General features: G+C 44.9%; 1 protein-coding gene across 5 annotated transcripts in view; it reads right to left on the bottom strand.

Moving 5' to 3' along the window:
* The window catches only part of syt7a (synaptotagmin VIIa), a 90,551-nt gene that overhangs the window by 70,036 nt on the left and 907 nt on the right, over positions 1-19,608 (bottom strand). The gene's annotated exons all lie outside the window — the stretch shown is intronic.

Raw genomic sequence — 19,608 nt, 5'->3', positions numbered from 1 at the left:
ACACACAAATACAAACACCACCCACAGTGGCCACCTCCGAAGCCAGCCAGACTCCACTTGCCATAAACAAATTACCCAAGATTTATGAGCACCTGGAGGGCCTCTGTTCTTTTTTGTCCAGCCTCCTCTCTCTACACGCCCACCACCCACACTGCCATCTCTCTTCCTCTTCACTCCTTCCTGTGCATCTCTGACAGCACTCTCCTTCAGTCTCTGCTTCCTCTTTCCTCCTGCCCCCTCCCCTCTGCTTACTGAATTAAAGAGGCCCCATAAAGAGCGCTTTATTACTGCCCGAGACGGTGTCCTCTGCAAGGCCCGAGGGAGGCTGTTAACCCGGCACCCTCATCCCAGAAACACAGCATCAACTGGGGCCCAGCTCTGGCAGGCTGGGACTCCATAAAACGCACAGTATGAGACACCGCTGAGGGTGCTCATCATAGCCGCAGTCTTCCTGCGTGCATTAACTGGACATATTTCACAGGCATGTATATGTGTATCATTCAGTTACTACAGGACATCACTCCCTACACTTCCTGTCTCTCAGCTTGGCTGTCTGGTTTGCAATCAGTGTTACTGCCTTTCCTCTGACACTTGACTCACTTGCTATCAGCCGTCTAAAGCTACATTTAAATAACTGAAGGGAGCGTTTTAATCAGATTTGCTTATCTGATGAAGACATGACTCTGGAGTGCAACAGAGGGCACAGTGAGGCAATCTGTGGAACCAGCACCCACTGAAAACAGGTTAGCGTTCAGAGAAGACTCCAGGCCAGCTGCACCCAGAGGCTAAGTGTTTATGCCCTGTGAAACTCAAACACAGTTTGTACAACCTTTGCAAACATTCTGGAGAGAATCATACTGAAATAAAGGGCAAAACCAAATTGATACTATATCAAATAAAAACAGGCCTCACATGAATGAAGAGGTGCGGCAAGGCTAAACTAAAAGAGCAGCTATTGTTGACCAGGTAACAGTCATACAGTCACATTCACTATATGGCCTCAGTCATGGACTGGAAAGCATGCCTGTCATTACCATCCTTTACAAGTTTGAGTATAGACTGGCTGGCATTATGAAAGCAGACTCAAAACTGTATTTAGTTACGAGTGAACAAGTGCTCTTAATGATCTGACTCCAGTCTCTCTCTCTCTCTCTCTCTCTCTCTCTCTCTCTCTCTCTCTCTCTCTCTCCTCTCTCTCTCTCTCTCTCCCTCTCTCCCTAAGGGCCTGCTTGAGAGGGCAGCTGACAGAGAGTGACATTTCCTCCGGAGGCAGCAGCATCTTTCTCTCCTGAGTCCTGGTTTCTTAACCTTGGCATTTGCCAGTAATTGGGTGGCCCTATGTCTGTCGCCTGCTTCTCTGGAGGTGTCATGTCTGCAAATGACGAAAAACACACTTTTAGAGGGACAAGTAAATGTAAAAAAACCCTCTTCAAAAACAAAACTTTTCCCTAAGGTGTTTGTGGTTTGTAAAAGGTACTTCAAGGGCATGCGGAGGCTCTTAGAAGAAGGCCGGAAAAGCTTCCATTTCCTAGAAATGAGAGCAAAGTGTTAACGGTTTGTGTAGACAGATGGGGGCGGTAGGTTTGTGTGGCTTTTGAACCGCAAATAGCAACCTTCGAGTGTTATGCAAATCTTTATTTTGGCCACAGTCCTCATAATACTAATGTAAATGTATTTCTGAAAAAATAGCACTGCTATATATAATGCTGCGCAAAAATATTGTACATTTTAATAATAATTAGTGGGACTTCAGAAATGCTAACAAAAATATAGAGCAATCTTTCTTTGGTTTATAAAAAGAAAACCAGCGTCAAGTAGCTTAGTTCTTATAAACTCCAGTCCTTCTAATCTGAAGTCCTCCACCTAGACTGTAGTCCTAAACTCTAGTCCTCCTAAACTCTAATCCTTCTAAACTCTAGTCCCCTACCCATCCTAAACTGTAGTTCTTCTAAATTCTAGTCTTGCTAATATCTAGTCCTCCTCATAGTCCTTACTAAACTCTAGTATTCCTAAAGTCTTGTCCTCCTCCTAAACTGAATTCCTCCTCCTGAAGTCCAGTCCTCTTCCTAATCCAGTCCTCCTCCTCCTAGTTCTTCTAAATTCTAGTCCTCCTAATCTCCATTTATCCTCCTAAACTCTAGTCCTTCTAAACTGTAGTCCTCCTCCTAAACTCTAATCCATCAAAACTCCAGATTTCTTTTGCTCTATATAATCAGTCTGTTCATACTATCATTTTCTCAGAGCCTCAGAGGAGAATGCAATTTCACTAGTAGAATGTGGAGGGAGAGAGAGAGAGAGAGAGAGAGAGAGAGAGAGAGAGAGAGAGAGAGAGAGAGAGAGAGAGAGAAGGGCAGACAGAGAATAGGAAGGACAGAGACACAAATGTAGTCTCTCTTAGAAACAGCTCCAGTAGGCAGAAGCATCATTTAAATTATTTTGCATCACCTGGGTATGCTTATTGTGCCATATTATTGTCCTTTTTATCTGTTTTTTTTTTTGTTTTGTTTTTTGTTTTTTACTATTTAAAGAACATTAATCGAATCCAAAATAAATGTTTGGACTAATTCCAGGATTTATTCCAACAAGCAATTATATCTTGTTGAGAATATAACAGCTTCACTATCTGCTAGATTACTTTCAGTTTTTATGAGGAAAGATTTTGAAACAAAACTCAGTGTTAGACAAAGTTTTAAAAATAGTAACACTGGCCTTTTCTAAAACTGTGCTCTAATAAATTTAAATCAACTTTTGGCTCAGACATCTTGCAGTTTACTTTAATATTTGTACTGAAACTGCAACGCACTGAAAGACCTTATGTCACGGAATGCTACCCCCCCCCCCCCCCATCATGTGGTATGGCCCGCAGTACAGTACGGTACTGTGCAGTGGGAGTCACAATTGTTATGTGTAACCATCCCCCCCTTGATTGCACACACCTGCACAGGGTTTAGTGTTGTATGTTCATCTGTATATAAACCCCTGCGAGTGTGTACAACGTGGTTGGTCATTGTTTATGGATGTCTGTTCGTTTGTGTAACTATCGTTAATATTTGTAAGACCACTGTTGACATTATTGTAGCCTGCGTTTAAGTTCATGCTATTTAACGCGAGTTGTCTGTGTAGTTGTGTTAACCGTTAATGTTATGTGTGAGTGCCACCGTCTTATCTGCTCAATGTTAATAAATGTGTGTCACAGTCGAGGGAGACTGTGTGTCCTGCTCCGCGCCCTGCGGCACTCGGGCCACCGTGACACTTTGTTTCCAACACCCTTTAAAAACCAGTGCTATGGAAATATTTATCATATATTATGATGAGTAGTGTATAGCTGGTAGTGTCAGAAAAAGAGCACAAGTTAAGGATGAAGGTCAAGCTCAGGACACAGGTCATGTGACCTTTATCGTTTCTGATTATAATGACACTTCATGCTATACGTGATTAAAAGCAAAAAGCCCATTATACCGGTTACTCGGGCACAAATTGCATCATACAATAAGTTGCTGAAGGTTCTATCCACAATCAAATATTTAACCTGCCACCTCCAATCAGTGACAAACTGCCTCCCCCTTTTTGCAAGTTCCCAGGACTGTAGGATGGCTCACCTGTGAGAAAACAAGTGAGACATGCCACAGTACTGAAATACAGTATATTACCAAGACAATAAGGCATGCATACAGACACTACAAACACAGGATATTTCACAAAAGGCAAGAACCATCTTAGCATCACACAGCTCTCTCTGGGCTCTTGTTTCTGGAGGTTAGTCTGCGTGCCTGTCCCTTGCAATAACAAGACATCTTTAAATACTGGGCCTCACATGATTTGTATGCATGTTGACCTCTGGGAGGTCTGCACCGAGACAGAGAGCAGCACTGCGTGCACCGCTGTTCCTGAGCTATCTGGATCAGATAAGAGTCCTCCATATTTTCCCAGACTGGAGACATACAATGCGCTGGCCCTCAGGAGAGCGTGCATTAGCACTCATAGACTGGAGAAGTGAGCTGTCTCACTCATGCACACTGACACACACGCATGCATGTATGGGCAAACACAGTGCAAACATCCACAAACAGCTTCACAATGGCTAAACACATACAGAGTGTATATATACAGCAAAGAAGTCTGAAATGTTTTGCACAGTAAAATGTTTATATATATTATATATAGACAGAAATCACTGATATAGATGTTGAAGAATCACTGGTGCATAATACTTAAAAACGTATGTCCATAGGTGTGTGTTAGCATGTGTTGGCAGCATGCTATGTCAGTTGATGCTGGATAATTCATCTGGCTTTTCTGGAGGGTTCCTGTGTGGGCAGGAGGCAGAGTGAAAAGATCAGCAGGGGAAGGTAAAGGTAAGGACAAGAGAGTGAAAGGAGGACCGAGAAAAGTAGCAGACTGGGAATATGGAGAGGAGAGGAGAGGAGAGGAGAGGAGAGGAGAGGAGAGGAGAGGAGAGATGAGAGGACAGGAGAGGGGAGGGGAGGAGAGGGGAGATGAGAAGAGAGGAGAGATGAGAGGAGAGGAGAGGGGAGAGGAGAGGGGAGATGAGAAGAGAGGAGAGATGAGAGGAGAGGGGAGATGAGAGGGGAGATGAGAAGAGAGGAGAGATGAGAAGAGAGGAGAGGAGAGAGGAGAGGAGAGGGGAGAGGAGAGGGGAGATGAGAGGACAGGAGAGGGGAGGAGAGGGGAAATGAGAAGAGAGGAGAGGAGAAGGGAGGGGAGATGAGAGGACAGGAGAGGGGAGATGAGAAGAGTGGAAAGGAGAAGGGAGGGGAGATGAGAGGACAGGAGAGGGGAGGAGAGGGGAGATGAGAAGAGTGGAGAGGAGAGATGAGAGGAGAGGAGAGGGGAGGAGAGGAGAGGAGAGGAGAGGAGAGGGGAGATGAGAGGACAGGAGAGGGGAGGAGAGGGGAAATGAGAAGAGAGGAGAGGAGAAGGGAGGGGAGATGAGAGGACAGGAGAGGGGAGGAGAGGGGAGATGAGAAGAGTGGAGAGGAGAGATGAGAGGAGAGGAGAGGGGAGGAGAGGAGAGGAGAGGAGAGATGAGAAGAGAGATGAGAGGAGAGCAGCGATGAGAAGAAATAGCAGTGCTGCTTTCACACAAGTTGGCCTAGTGTTGGATTATGTCCGAATTTCCATGGTGACTATCCACTGGTAGAACTTTCCTAAGTGTAGATGTGGGCTTAATCAGCGTGCAGGGGCCTGCCTCAGATACATTGCTAGTGCAGTCAGTCGTAACAAGTGTCAGGGAGCAAGTGTGCAGTCTCTGAGACCTTTAGGAAGCACTGAAGTGAACACAGACTCCACACAGCTCTGCACACACTCACTGATCTTCAGATTATTTGCCATTAATACTACACATGTAACTGCATCTGCATTCTCAGATGCTGTGCTCGTAGAGTGAGTTCTGCTGGTAATAATGTCAATAATGAGTTTTGCACATGTTGCATTTGCACAGGTGCACTCAGTGTGTTAGGTGTCAGTGATGTAAATGTTGTTGAACGGGGGTCTCAGTCACAGTACTGGTGAGCTTTAGCTGTTAGCACCATGGCAGTGACGTATTGAATGCCTCCGCAATCATGTCATGCGATTCTGCTCATGGTGTCATGCAGTGAGTGTTAGAGCACGCTCCTAGAGCACACACGGTGATCTGCTCCACCAAGAGTTTCGCACGGCATAATCGCTGAGAAGCGGGGGTAGAGGTGGAGAGGTAGTGGTTGTGGGGCTAAACCTGGCTTTACTGCGCACCAGCCCTGTCTGGGAGTGCACACAAAGGTGGCACAGATAAATCTTGCCATACAATAGGCTTAGCAGCCAGGCTCAGCTACCAAGCTCAGACAGTGCGGGGCGTGCAAACAATGTTCACCACCACAGGAGGCGCTGAAGGAAAAGCGCTACGGGCCTGCACACCACAGCAGGTCTTCCGCTTCCACTTCGCCAGCTAGCAGGCACACAGCCATGCTATACCGCAGTGGGCTGCACGCAGCAAGGAAGAGCCACTCTGGCTGTCCGCCTCCCTCAGACGCTTCCTCCGGGGTCCACGGGATTCCCAGAGATTTCATTTTTACTGCAGTCAAACCTGTTAGATTTTAAGAGTATCTTTATGCAAATGTTGTTTTTGTAGCCAGGTAATGCTCTCAATTTCCATGCAAAGTGACCTTCATTTAAAAAATGAATGACACTGTATGATTATTTTGTTATATAGTTCATTTATAAAGAAAACTTGAGGCCCCAAATTGTGAGCTCAACTAATCTGGTTAACACATTAGAAACTGGTTAACACATTGGAGAAAACACATGTAAAGTTTGCAGCCTAACATATTACTCTGTGTTATACCGCACAGAGCTAGCCAGTGTTTGGGTGTGTTGAAGACTGTTCCATGAGCACGATCAGCTTCAGACTAACTGTGCTTTCATTACACAGTGACACTCTAGCTACAGAGCTGAAAGTGTGGAAGTTTTGGCTGCTGTTAGGCTGGTTGTAAGTTATGCCAGGGATGTGTGTGTGCGTATGTGTGTATGAGAAGAGAGCGGTAGGAGCTTGGCTCTATTTCTCCATCCGTTCAGCGGCAGGAGTGTCTCCTTTTAATGAAACCCATATCAGAAATACAGAAAGGCACCAGCTGGCTAGGCTAACTCTCCCTCTCTCCCCTTCGTTCAGCCGTCCGCTCGTCCATCTGTTCTCACCATCTCCTCCATCACTCTGCTGAACTCTCCCATCATGATGGTTTGGCCAACAGAATCTCACATCTGCACTTTCATGGAAATGTTTAACTCTGTGAATCCATGAAATCTTTTTAAGAAATGAAGGTAAAGACCACTGGCTGATTTAGTGGTTGCAGATTCTTTTCATCAGAACTCTGTCATCAGGTATCTGTAGCAGGCTCGGTCTCGTCACCACTCAACCCATCGTGACCATCTGGTCTGCTGTCATCTTAACCACTCATCTTTCATATGTATGCTTCCACCTCACTTCACATGCTGAAGTGGCTCTCATTCCCTCGTCGCTCTCTACTCCTTTTTGCTCTCTCTCGAACAGACGCACCGACGGCCGTGTACGCAAGCTCACGCCCGTACACATGCGCTCACATCCATGCACTCGCACACACACGCTCCTGCACAAGCTGTGGTGTGGGCTTATGGTGCCATGTGCGCAGTAACAGAGGCGCCGTTGGGCGTCAGGTGGCCGCAAATGGCGAGCAGAGAGCAGCGACAGGAGAAGAACAGGTGAATAGCGTGTGGTCCAGGAGGATTAGGAGAGGAACAGAGCAGGAGGAGCGGGAGGGAAGTGGAGCAGTTGGCAAGAAACGACCCACCTTCCAGGAACCATCTACCCCACCCTCCCTCGCCCACATGCTACACTCCTTTACCCCCCAAAACACACACACACCTTCTCTCTCAAGTATGTCATGCATCTCTTTACTAAAATTACTATTTCACATGGGTAACATCAAGAGCACATCAAGTGAACCAGACCTCGCAAAAGGCAAAAACCCATTAATTATTCAAAAGTAATATTACATTTTAATGAATATTTAATGACAGTCGAGAGCATGGAAGTGCACAGACAGTGAAGCTGAACAACAGGCCCTAGTGATAGTATTGGCTGGGTGTCACTGCGAACTAAAGCGTGAACGTACAGGTGAATAGGGGAGCTTTTGGATAGTTCATACACTTATGCATACGCTACTGCGTTCCCTCTCTACCAATGTTCCAGTCTATTCTCTGTGACCTTGAGAGGTTCATGAGCTCTGCAGACACATGCAGCACATACTGTATGTCAAAAAGCGGGGAGACATATATCAACTATGCATGACCTGTGTTTCGCTGTGTGTGTGTGATAGACTGACTGTCCCAAGGGAAGCTTAATATCAGTCACAAGGACTGTACTTACTCCACTTAACTCAATATGGACTATACAGCATTGAGCATGAACGATTGATGACTTTTGTTTATGAATAAAAATAACTTTACCTTTGTATTGTGTAGTGCTATGTGTCTGTATAAAACCACTTTCACACACAGGGCAATGTTCCACTCCTGATACCACTGTAACAGCGCATCTCCTTAACGAAACTTTTACGGCGTTCTGTTCTCTGCCGTCTCATTGTTCCTTCTTACTAGTCCATGTATTTACATTTTTATTACAAATAATGTTTAGAGTCAAATTACCGCTCAGCTGTAGAGAGACGGGCCACTTTATGGATAAATAAAGTTTATCACAGGTGGGAGTTTATCATAGGGAGACTACCACAGGCGGGAGGCAGATGCAGGAGAATCGCTGTCCTCGTGTGCAGTCGTGGGGCGGGTGGCGCCACACAGGCGAGACCATCCCGCAGTCGGGGCAGAGTGAAGTCCAAGCAGGTCACCAGGAAACAGGAAGCCCAGGAGCAGGCTGAGGAGCAGCATGACCTGGCAAAGAGCATGGTGTGGGTGGGGAGTGCCCACAATGCCGAGCCAGCCAGGAGCTGAGGGCGGAGATAAGAAGGGCCCGGGTGGAGCAGGAGGGACAGCAGGCAGGCGCACCGTCACCCACAGCCTTCGCCCAATAACCCAAACAAATGTGAAAAGCTGCAAATAGAGGCCTGTTTTCATTCCTCTTGATGTTGGTTATGGGATTATTAGCTTGTTTTATAGCAACAGTAACTAATACACATTTTAAAAAAAACAATAAATCAATAAAATAGGTCAACAGTAAAAAAAAAAAAAAAAAAAAAAAAAAAAACCATCCAGAAGAATACTTGCCATTATAAAATATGCTTGTGCCACATAATTATAAACACGCCTGCTCTAAGGCATATGAAAGCTGTGCAGCTGTCTGGGACAACCCAAGTATCTATTCTTACAACTTCCCTTTGTAAATAATGCAGAAGAGATAAACATAAGTCTCTCTCTCTCTCTCTCTCTCTCTCTCTCTCTCTCATGTATGCAGGCATGCACACACACGCAAACACGCACACGCACGCACACACACACACACACACACACACAAACGGTGTCATAGGTGTAATAAGCATGTGATGACAGCAGCAAAACACTATGATTATCCAAGTCATCCACTCACATACAGTCCCATATTTGATAATGAGCTTTATTATTTCTGGGGAAAAGGCATTTCACACACAGATAATTTTAGCAGTGTAATTATCATCTCTCTCTCTCTCTCTCTCTCTCTCTCTCTCGCTCTCTCTCTCTTCTTCACTTTCACTCCCTATCTCTGTGTCTTTGTGTGTGTGCGTGGGTGTGTGTGTGTATGTGTGTGTGTGTGTGCGCGTGTGTGTGCGTGTGTGTGTGCGTGCGTGGGTGTGTGCGTGTGTGTGTGCATGCATGTGTACATGCGTGTGTGTGTGCGTGTGTGTGTGTAGAGGTTACGTAATAACAGAGATCATTTTACATTTGGGCTATACTGATGAGTCTCTCTCTCCTCTAAAAGCCATGCATATCCATGCACTCAGTGCATACTCAGTGCTCTTGCCTTACAAATGATTCAAGGCTGGAGACCCAAAAAGTATCTAAGTGCAGAGAAAGGGGTAAAAGTCACACTGAGGTAATGAACAATGCATGCACAGTTTCTAACAATCACACACACCTACTCACTTGCAGGCACACAGGCACGTACTCACACATTCTATGAATCTTAAAAAGTAGAAAGTGCTTTCTTTGTGAGCGTAAATTTGTACAGCTGGTCTAGTGACTCTGTAACTATGGTTACAGGCCTGTCGTAGGGTGACAGTAGCAGGTGTACTTGTAGTAGAAATGTTTACAGTACCCGTGTATTTACTGGAGCAAGTTTCCTTGTCTGTGTGCACATATACGCCCCTCTCTGAGTTTCTCTCTTACTGCCCTGATCAGCAAGTCTGTGGCTCAAGTGATCTAATTAAAGATACTCTGCAGTGTGTGTGGGATTCAGTATTGACATGGTAAACACCGCCACAATAAGAGCACAGGGCTGGGTTGGGCAGACAGCACAGGGCTGGGCTGGGATGAACACCTCTAACATTTCTGGAACCATATTTGAATTATTATCATTTCTTTTTGCATGTTTTAGCTTCCACCTTCAGTGAGCAGCACTGACCTGTCAGCTTCTATGTACCCAAATCCTGAAGCATCAGCCTTTTAGAACCACTGGCCATCTAGTCCTGCTGAGCACCTCAGCCCTCTCAGGAGAACTGCTCTGAACTGCCAAACTGCAGATGTGTGACTTTAAGCTTTACGTGCACAGTGCTGAGGTGCATGTTGGGGATCCAGTCGTTTGGTCAAAGAGACATGAAATGCTGCACAGAGGCCCAGCACTGCAGACCAGTGCCCATGGCAACATGCGTGCGAGTCCTAACCCTACTCACAGCCACTGACCCAGGAGCAGGACACTAAGACTCCATGAGCTTAAGGCTGGCAGTGGCTAAGACTGCTGATGTCAGACATGCAGTAATCTGACAGAAATGATGGACACACTAAGTGTGGAAAATGGGGACAAATGGCAAATGAACGCACATCTTTTTTTCTGATTCTCCTTCGTTTTGCTTTACTGTAGCTCACACCATCTGCCTTCCTCTTTCAAGTGTGTGTGTATATGTGTCTGAAATGGAAAGTGATGAGAGAAACTGATGAGATGAAGGATGAAGAGCAGCATGCAAATGTGTGTGTGTGTGTGTGTGTGTGTGTGTGTGTCTGTGTAATGGGAACGAAAGTAGGTTGGCTGGTGGTTAGTAAATGGGGCTCTGTCTGATGTTCTAGCTGTCCCTGAGGGATCTGGTCAGCAAGGGCCATATGTGTAGCTGCCCTGCCCCATGCCCTCCCTGCACACACTCACCCTCCCGCCCTGCCCGTCGTTTCACTCACAGAGCGCATGATGCCAGCCAAAGTGCACAGGGCTGATTTTCACTGGCAACCCTTTCACTGGGAAAGGCATCGTGCCTGTGCGGACGAGCTTCACCTGCCTGTCATTTTGCGTACCGCTGGAATAGCAGCGGGCCATACACACACAGCACTGGCGTACGGTGTGTTCGGTGAGTGGGGGCGGGGTACGTTTGCAGAACAGCATGTATGGGGCAGTACGTTGCAAAATACCTACATCTGTTTACGCTGGATGTTGGCTGTTCTCGTGTGTGTCCTGACCACCGTATGCATGCTGTTCAGCCTCAGCACACCATGCCTCAGTTATTCCTCAGGCACCTGACACCGGCCTCCTCCCTGCTCAGACTTCTGCTCCCGTTTAGGCCACTAGTGGGCAGCACAGTCCACCAAACGGGCCAAGCAAGCGACACCTGCCTATTGTCTGATACAATGGACTAAGTAAAACTGTTCAGGTCTCGAAAACATACATCTGAAGACAGCATGCAGTTTTTAGGTATAATACTTGTTTTAACTACATTTCCCAGCCTCCCTTTTGTTCCCTGGCAATGGTGGGGATCTGAGAGGGAATTCATTAATGGGTTTTTGGGACCTGTACAAGAAATCAAAGAAGTCTTTACAATCAGTTAATAACTGGTGCTAATTGTGTAAAGGAAAATGCTTTTATTATTCCTCAATAATGCTGAGTATCACTGGTTACCTGCATCAGTTCACAAAAGTCATCTGTCCAGGCATTGAACAATAAATTCAGTTACATACACTTGAGTGCCCATTAAAGTAATAATGGAACAAAGTGCTGCTATTAGAATTTTAAGTGAGGTGCTCTTGGCCTAAAATAGACAAGGAAGAAACAGAGCAAGGTTCCATGAAGAAGGCTACTGTATGACACCTGGAGTGATTGGCATGAGATGACGCGAGAGCTGAAGTCCCGGTGCTCCACTGCCACGGCAGTAGCAGCACTGGGAAACAAAAAGACAGCCTGCTTACTTACAACCTGGTCACAGTCCAGCACCACATGTTCAATGCCATATATGTCATCTAGAATGCTAGATAAAGAGTGTAAAAAGAATTCCTACAGGTCAGAGTGTCAGTGAGGTTCAAAGGGCGGAACATTCTCTCGTTATAAAAATGCTCAAATCGAAGGGGCAAAGGGGAAGAAGATAAAGAGTCAGTGGATGAATGGATGGATGGATGGATGGATGGATGGATGGATGGATGGATGGATGGAAAGAAATATCAAGGAGAAACAGACAGAATGGAGCGCTAGAGACAGTAAGTGAGAGAGGAAGTGAGATAGAGGGAGAGGGAGAGAGAGAGAGAAAGCGAGAGAGCAAGTGACCACCAGGCTGAGGAGATGGCATTCATTCAACACAATCTGTCTGTCTTACCACATTGCCAGATTTTCTCCTTCTCTCTATTACACACACACATACACATCCACCACCACCCCCCCACACACACACACACAGAGACCTGCTCAGACATCAGCAGTTACAGTTGCACAGCCTCTCACACACAATAAATTCCATTAAACTCCATGATCCTGTACAGCATTTCTCTTAACTAATTCTGGGCCCGTTAAAGCCACTTTGTGCTAACACAAAGCAACACATGGAGAAGCTGCTGACATAATTTCCTAGTCTTGATTTGAACTCTGACCTATGGAAATGCATCTCCACTCTGCACTGCTGCTAGAGCAAGATAAGAGCACAAAATATACTGCTACACAAATACAAACACACAATCACACACGCCCATACATTCATACACACTCACAGCCACAGGCCTGTACACATGCACACAGCCTGTACACATGCACACAGCCTGTAACGACATATTTTATATATACACAGCTCACACATTTTATCAAGTGGCATACACTCACATACACACACACACACACACACACACACTTACACACACACACACTGCTTTTCTGCGCAGTCCCTGGAGACTATCTTTGTTCACATGTGAGAAAACTGATTAAAAGATTTCCTGTTTTTCCTCTTTCAGCTCTTCAGAAACATCAAACACTAACATGACAAGGCTTGATACAGGCAACACATGCTCTCCCTCACACTCCTGTTCTACACACAAACATGTGCACACACTCTCTCTCTCTCTCTCACACACACACACACACACGCACACATGCACATGAGCACGCACGCACTAATCAAAGCCCGACACAAGCTGAGGTAGACTGAAGCAGTCACACCTCCTGAGCCCTTCATTATCATGGTAGGTTTCAGCTGGAAGTTTCTCCATCTGCCTCTCCTTTACACACCTCGTGCTCTATCAGAAGGGGGGAGGCTGTTTTGGGTGTTAGCCAGTATTCTTTTCTCCCTTTTATCATTCATTTCTGCAGTTGGAGAAAAAATAACAGTGATGGAGGAGAGGAGAGAAGGCAATAGAGGGGAAGAGAGGGATATAAATGTGTGAGAATACCATGTCTGATTTTACTGAACTATAGGAGGTTGCATAACAGCATGAACACACACAAAGAGAGAGAAAAACTCCTTCCATGCTCACAAACACACACAAGCCTGAATTCTCTCTCCTCTTAAAATACTTCTGCTCCTCTATCTTATGCTCATGTGTATGTTATGCACACTACACACATATAACACAAGCACACTGATGTAGTGTGTATTAAGTTTCATGGCATTTCTTCCTCAATCTCTCTAACTTTCCTTTTCTTCTGACAACCCCCTTTCCTGTTATCCTGACTACTTCTACAACCTGCTGTTACCCCCCCAAAACCACTCTCTTTCTCCTCAAAACCTCACTCTGTATGTTTTCTCTACACACACACAAACACGCACATGCATGCACGCATATATGCACATGCATGCACACACACGTACACGTGTATGCACACAAATATGCACACGAGTGTACACACACTCCTTCTGTTTGACCTTCACAAGTGTACTAGGTTACACCATGGTATTCTTTATCATGCATGTTTTCTTCCGTTGCTCACCCTCTCTCACACACACACAGACACGCACACACACGCTAACGCTAATTCCACGCACCAGCCAAATCCCCACTGTCTGTCTCGAGATATATCTGTCAAAACAGACAGAAAAAAGAGAAAGATGAGAGGGTGAGATCACAGCCGTCCGAACACTTGCACTCAGTAAAGAAACAGAGATCCTTTCCTCTAGTTAATCATCCAACTAAAACACACGCGAGTATAAACATTCAGATATGACCATTTTCAGACAGCCGGCTGGAATGACGTGAACTCCTGGATTTGTTTGAAAGGCACGAGTCACAGTAACAAGAACCTGGAAAACAATTCAGTTCCCCTAACAAATTAAAACCGTACAAATGGGTCTGTCCTTTTGATGAATAATGTAGGAAAGGGAACAGCGGAGCAGCCTCGCCTGCTCCAGCGCGCCGCGTCTGCGTTCCTGCATCTTATCCTGCAGGTTATCCCTGGATCTGGTGCTGAGGACTGTACGCAGCTGAGCGGAGAGGGGGAGAACGAGGGCACACTCGTACAAAAGCAGGTGCTTATGCTCAAAGCTTGTCATTAGTTCCTGCAGCGGAGTAAAGCAATAATCCCTCAAACTCCCTTTGATCTCTGACACACCACACACACACGCACACAAATGAAGCCGATGTCCCCGGCACTTACACTCCCCAGTACATGCAAGAACAGGGCTCAACTATTCTGTGTGGCAGGCACGCAGATTTGACAGATCCATCAAACCCTTTTTTTTTAAGAATTTATATCAGAAAACCTCAGGGATATTGCTTGTTTTATTTCAAACTAAAATTAGTAACAAAAATACTATGATGTTACATGGATAAAATGGCCCACTGATCTATTACATTTTAAATTCCAACTTGTTTATCAGATATGTCACCATGTGTCAGTCAGGCCAAGGGCACTGGATTGCTGCTGTGATTTACTCTGCAGCCATCATTAGAGCTAATCCATAATCTGAGCGCTCATCACAGGAGCGCCTGACAAAGCTGCAGCATTGATTTAGCATGCCCACCTTTAACCCTGCCCTGGCTGTCACGTCTTAGGCCTAGTGTGAAGCAACAAACAGCTGCCATGGCCAAGTAGTTTCCAATGACAAAGTAAATCACTGCAGAAATTATGATGACATCTATAAAAATATGGAAATTATTCAATAATTACTGTGAATTATTCAGCAACAACACCGAACGTAGAATGAAATGTGTATAGTTCGGAGAGTGAAGATAGTGCGTGAAACAGAGTTTAATAAGTAAAAATGGGTCTTTGGAGTGTAATGGGTTAAAAAAAAAAAAAAAAAAACAGTACACAGATCATGGACAGAAAAGGAACATTTGCTCAATTTTGCAGAGCCAGGGATCTGAAAGCTGTTTGCTCTGTTTGCATTGAGCCTTTGTGGCAAAACTAGGCATCAGTGAGGGTGCAGCGAGTGTGACTTAAACAGTATTACAACTACAGCAGAGGACCAGCACCTCATCCCAGGTAAGCTCCTCGCGCTCGCCTGCCAGTAGAAGGCAGACGTGCTCAGAAACTGGGACTGGGCTAAGTGGGCCACCGAAGATGAAGAAAATACCGTGAGAATCTGAAATGGATGTAGACACTTAATACAAAGCAAAATGTATGGAGAAGGCTTCACCAGCCACCAATGCTAGCATCTAATATTCATGCTGATTAAAAGGCCTGAGTTGAGAATCAATTTAATATGCCTGTGTGAGAGCAAGGCAGGATCTAACAGAGCTTAAAATCAATGTCACTCCTCAGTCATCCCCAGCATAATAGCCTTCTGCAGGTTTCCAATTATCATGACATGCAAGTCCAACTTCAGGTAATATTCTTCAGCAGAAAGCACCAATGATAAGAGCTCCCAGGGCTTCCAGGGCTTTCACGAGGCACTTGGTTTGGCCCGCCACGTGCAGTGGGAGAGTCCTGTTCATAGCCACACCTGCACACACCTGTATTGCGTTAGTCTTTGTGTATTTAAACTCTTGTCATTGTGTGCAGTGTTGTCGATTATTGTTGGCGTAATGTGTTAATGTTAAATGTAGCGTGTTAATGTTAAATGTTCTTCTTGTCATTGTTAAATGTATCCGTGTTTATCGTGTTTGTTCAGTGTTAACCGTGTTGCGTTCATTGTTTGTAATACATGTGAGTGCCGTTGTCTTTATGTTTCAATTAAATGTTCGTGCATGTCGAGGAAGTCTGTGCATCCTGCTCCATACCCTGCGGCTCTCGGGCCACCGCGTTACAATGTGGGTATAAGATAATAGAAGAAATTATTTAAATAAATAAGATACATGGAAATTTATTGGGAAACAGATAGTGACTGATAAAAAACAAAGTTATTTAGTTCCTGATCTGTTTTTGATATTTGCTTTCTGGATTATTTAGAACTAATGCACACAAATATGACATTTACTAATAATTGTGGAAACATAATCATTCAGTCAGATAAGCAAAGCTGCAAACTCACTACTACAAAGAAGATTACTACTGATAGTGTTACAAACAAAAGACCTATCTCTTGAAACAAGGACTGGTAAGATTTGCATACAGATAAACCCAAGCTCTGCCTTTGTTGAATTTTGACAGATTATAAGCAAAACATTTCAGCATTGTTTCTGCACAAAGGTTGCACTCTGATCTGTTTCATTATCATTCCCCTGCTTAGACACAAGTCCCAGCTGTCATGAGTTCTGAAATGTCTGGATTGTGTTCAATCAATGAGAGCCACTTTGTCGATGGTTGGGAATGTCATGCATGAAGGTAGAAGGCAGTAATGGAGTGCCAATGGAGACTGTACTGAAGCATTAGCATTCAGTGTGAGGACGCTGTTAAGTACAAGTGGAATTATGCCTGGAATCTTGGTAACCCAAGTTTAAATTTAAACTTTCACAGCCATGAAGGATTTTTTGTATAAGGGATATTAATACATGCTGAAGGGTCAATATAGAGCAAGTTCTTATGGTCAAGTCCTATCCCTACATTAAACCAATCCCATCTGTACTGTAAACTAGTACCAGCCATACTGTAACCTAAACCCATCTGTACTGTAACACTGTCCCAGCTATAGTGTAGCACAGTCCCATCTGTACTGTAACCCAGTCCCAGCTATAGTGTAGCACAGTCCCATCTGTACTGTAACCCAGTCTCAGCTATAGTGTAGCACAGTCCCATCTGTATTGTAAACCAGTCCCAGTTGTACTGTAACCAGTCCCAGATGTCTGTAACCAAGTTCCAGCTGTAATGTAAACTAGTCCCTGCTGTATGGTAATAGGTCCTAGCTGTACTGAGGTCCCATTGGTACTGTATACCAGTCCCAGCTGTACTATAAACTAGTCCCAGTTGTACTATATCCAGTCCCAGCTGGTCTTTGTAAACCAGTCCCATCTGTACTGTAACCTAGACCCAGCTGTACAGATCTATACTCTTAACTGTCCTATTTATACTGTAAACCAGTCCCAGGTATACTGTAACCCAGTTGCAGCTGTACTGTAATCCAGTCCCATCTGTACTGTAACCCAGTCCCAGCTGTACTGTACTCAGTCTCTGCTGTACTGTCACCAGTACCAGCTGGACTGTAAACCAGTCCCTGCTGTATTGTCACCAGTTCCAGCTGTACTGTAACCCAGTCCCAGCTATACTGTAACCCAGTCCCATCTGTACTGTAACCAAGTCTCTGCTGTACTGTCACCACAATCCCAGCTGTACTGTAACCCAGTCCCATCTGTACTGTAACCAAGTCTCTGCTGTACTGTCACCACAGTCCCAGCTGTACTGTAACCCAGTCCCAGCTGTACTGTAACCCAGTCCCATCTGTACTGTAACCAGGTCTCTGCTGTACTGTCACCACAGTCCCAGCTGTACTGTAACCCAGTCCCAGCTATACTGTAACCCAGTCCCATCTGTACTGTAACCCAGTTTCTGCTGTACTGTCACCAGTCCCAGCTGGACTATAAACCAGTCCCTGCTGTATTGTCATCAGTTCCAGCTGTACTGTAACCCAGTCCCAGCTATACCGTAACCCAGTCCCATCTGTACTGTAACTGAGTCTCTGCTGTACTGTCACCAGTTCCAGTTGTACTGTAACCCAGTCCTTGGGACAGTGTACAGTTTTTGCTCCTAGTACCCAGTATCCCATTCCCAGGTATTTGGTGTTCTTAAGAGCTAGATTCAAATGGAAGCCAGGTTTTAAAAATTGAAACAATTTTGCAGGCACTGAAGACAGGGTTGACAGACAATTCTGTGTGACACGCCTTCTGGCAGTGTAAATAGGGAATTAATAACAACAGATTCCTTTTTAAAATGACAGTACTAATTGAATGACTTGCACTGTTACACAGGGCAGGGTGGAGCATATCACACGCTACTCCAACCACACAGAGACATTCAGATCAAGATGCAATGGTATTTTGTATACTGGTAGCTTTTAGACTCCTGGGTGTTACTGTCATGCTACTGACAGTTACATTACTTTTCAATAGATATTAAAATAAGTTATTACAATAATTAATAAAATGAATGAGTAAAAAAGTTTAAAAAGTGCCTAAAGAAGGGGAGGGTAATATCCTAATTCTAATTTTCAATTCCAATATCTTAATATGATAATCTTATATATATATATATACACACACACACACACACACACACACACACACACACACACACACACACACACTTTCTTTTCTATTCCGCTTTAGGAAGGCGACTTATGATGTGGTTCATCAAATCAAAGTACAAGTAACATCACATGCACAGTCTTTCTTATTTAAAAAGATGACAAAAGAATAGACCAGTCGGTCCTCTAACCGTGAATACGCGATGAGTTACGAATAAAGCACTTAAAATGGACGATACATTAAAAAAGAAAGAAACTGTTAAGCGCATATGATCACTCCATCGTGTCCCCGAGTCCTGTAATCCCGTGCACAATCGATACGGACCACACATCTCGGGCATAATTGCTCCACCTTGAGACGCGCCACGCATTCAGAACGCTGAGCGATACTCAGGGACAGGCAACGGTAGCTACAGGCCAGCAAGGGGAAAGCACGGCCTGCCAGTTATCTATACATTAATAGCGTAAGGACGGGTTATCAATCAAGATTTTTAATCACGTATAGCACTCCCATGTGCCAAAATTAACAATCGCCGAGAAACACTTGAGAATAATAGTCAAACTGATCGTAGTTTGGTATGCGTGTACGTGTGCCTCTGTGAACGGTTATTACTAATAAAAGGCAAATATATTTTTACTGTATCACATTAATCTCAGTGATTTCACAAAAGGTTAATATCCAAAACCAGTGTTACTCATCTCCGAACTGGCTCTGTGTGCTATAGTGTCTGTGCGCAGTAATCGTCCTCCACGCTGCGCGACATCCCTACACACTTCGATCCACGACGCGCTCCTTATCGTATTACTGACACGACAGAGAACGATTAGCTCGCATGAAAGACAAACGAACAAAACCACAACTCCTCTTTTCCTGTCGCGCTGTCTCTCGCTGTCCCCTAGCGAACTGGCTGGAAGCAGGTGTTCTCGTGTAACCTGAAGGTTTCACTAGTAATTGCAATTACCTCCTTCCATGCCCCGCAGCGAATTAATTTTACTCGGTACTGGCCAGGGACACCGGGACAAAATTGTAGTGGACATCCCGTAAAACGTGCATCACGCATCAGAAACACGTGGGGGGAATTACACAAACAGACGCCACCTTTCACAGATCGGTTCCTATGGATTATTTCCGTCAAATACC

This window comes from Electrophorus electricus, chromosome 4 (genome assembly GCF_041902795.1).
Source record: "Electrophorus electricus isolate QZ-2024a chromosome 4, ASM4190279v1, whole genome shotgun sequence".
Lineage (NCBI taxonomy): Eukaryota > Metazoa > Chordata > Actinopteri > Gymnotiformes > Gymnotidae > Electrophorus > Electrophorus electricus.
Note: the sequence above shows the minus strand (reverse complement) of the source record. Positions and strands in the feature narration are given on the sequence as shown.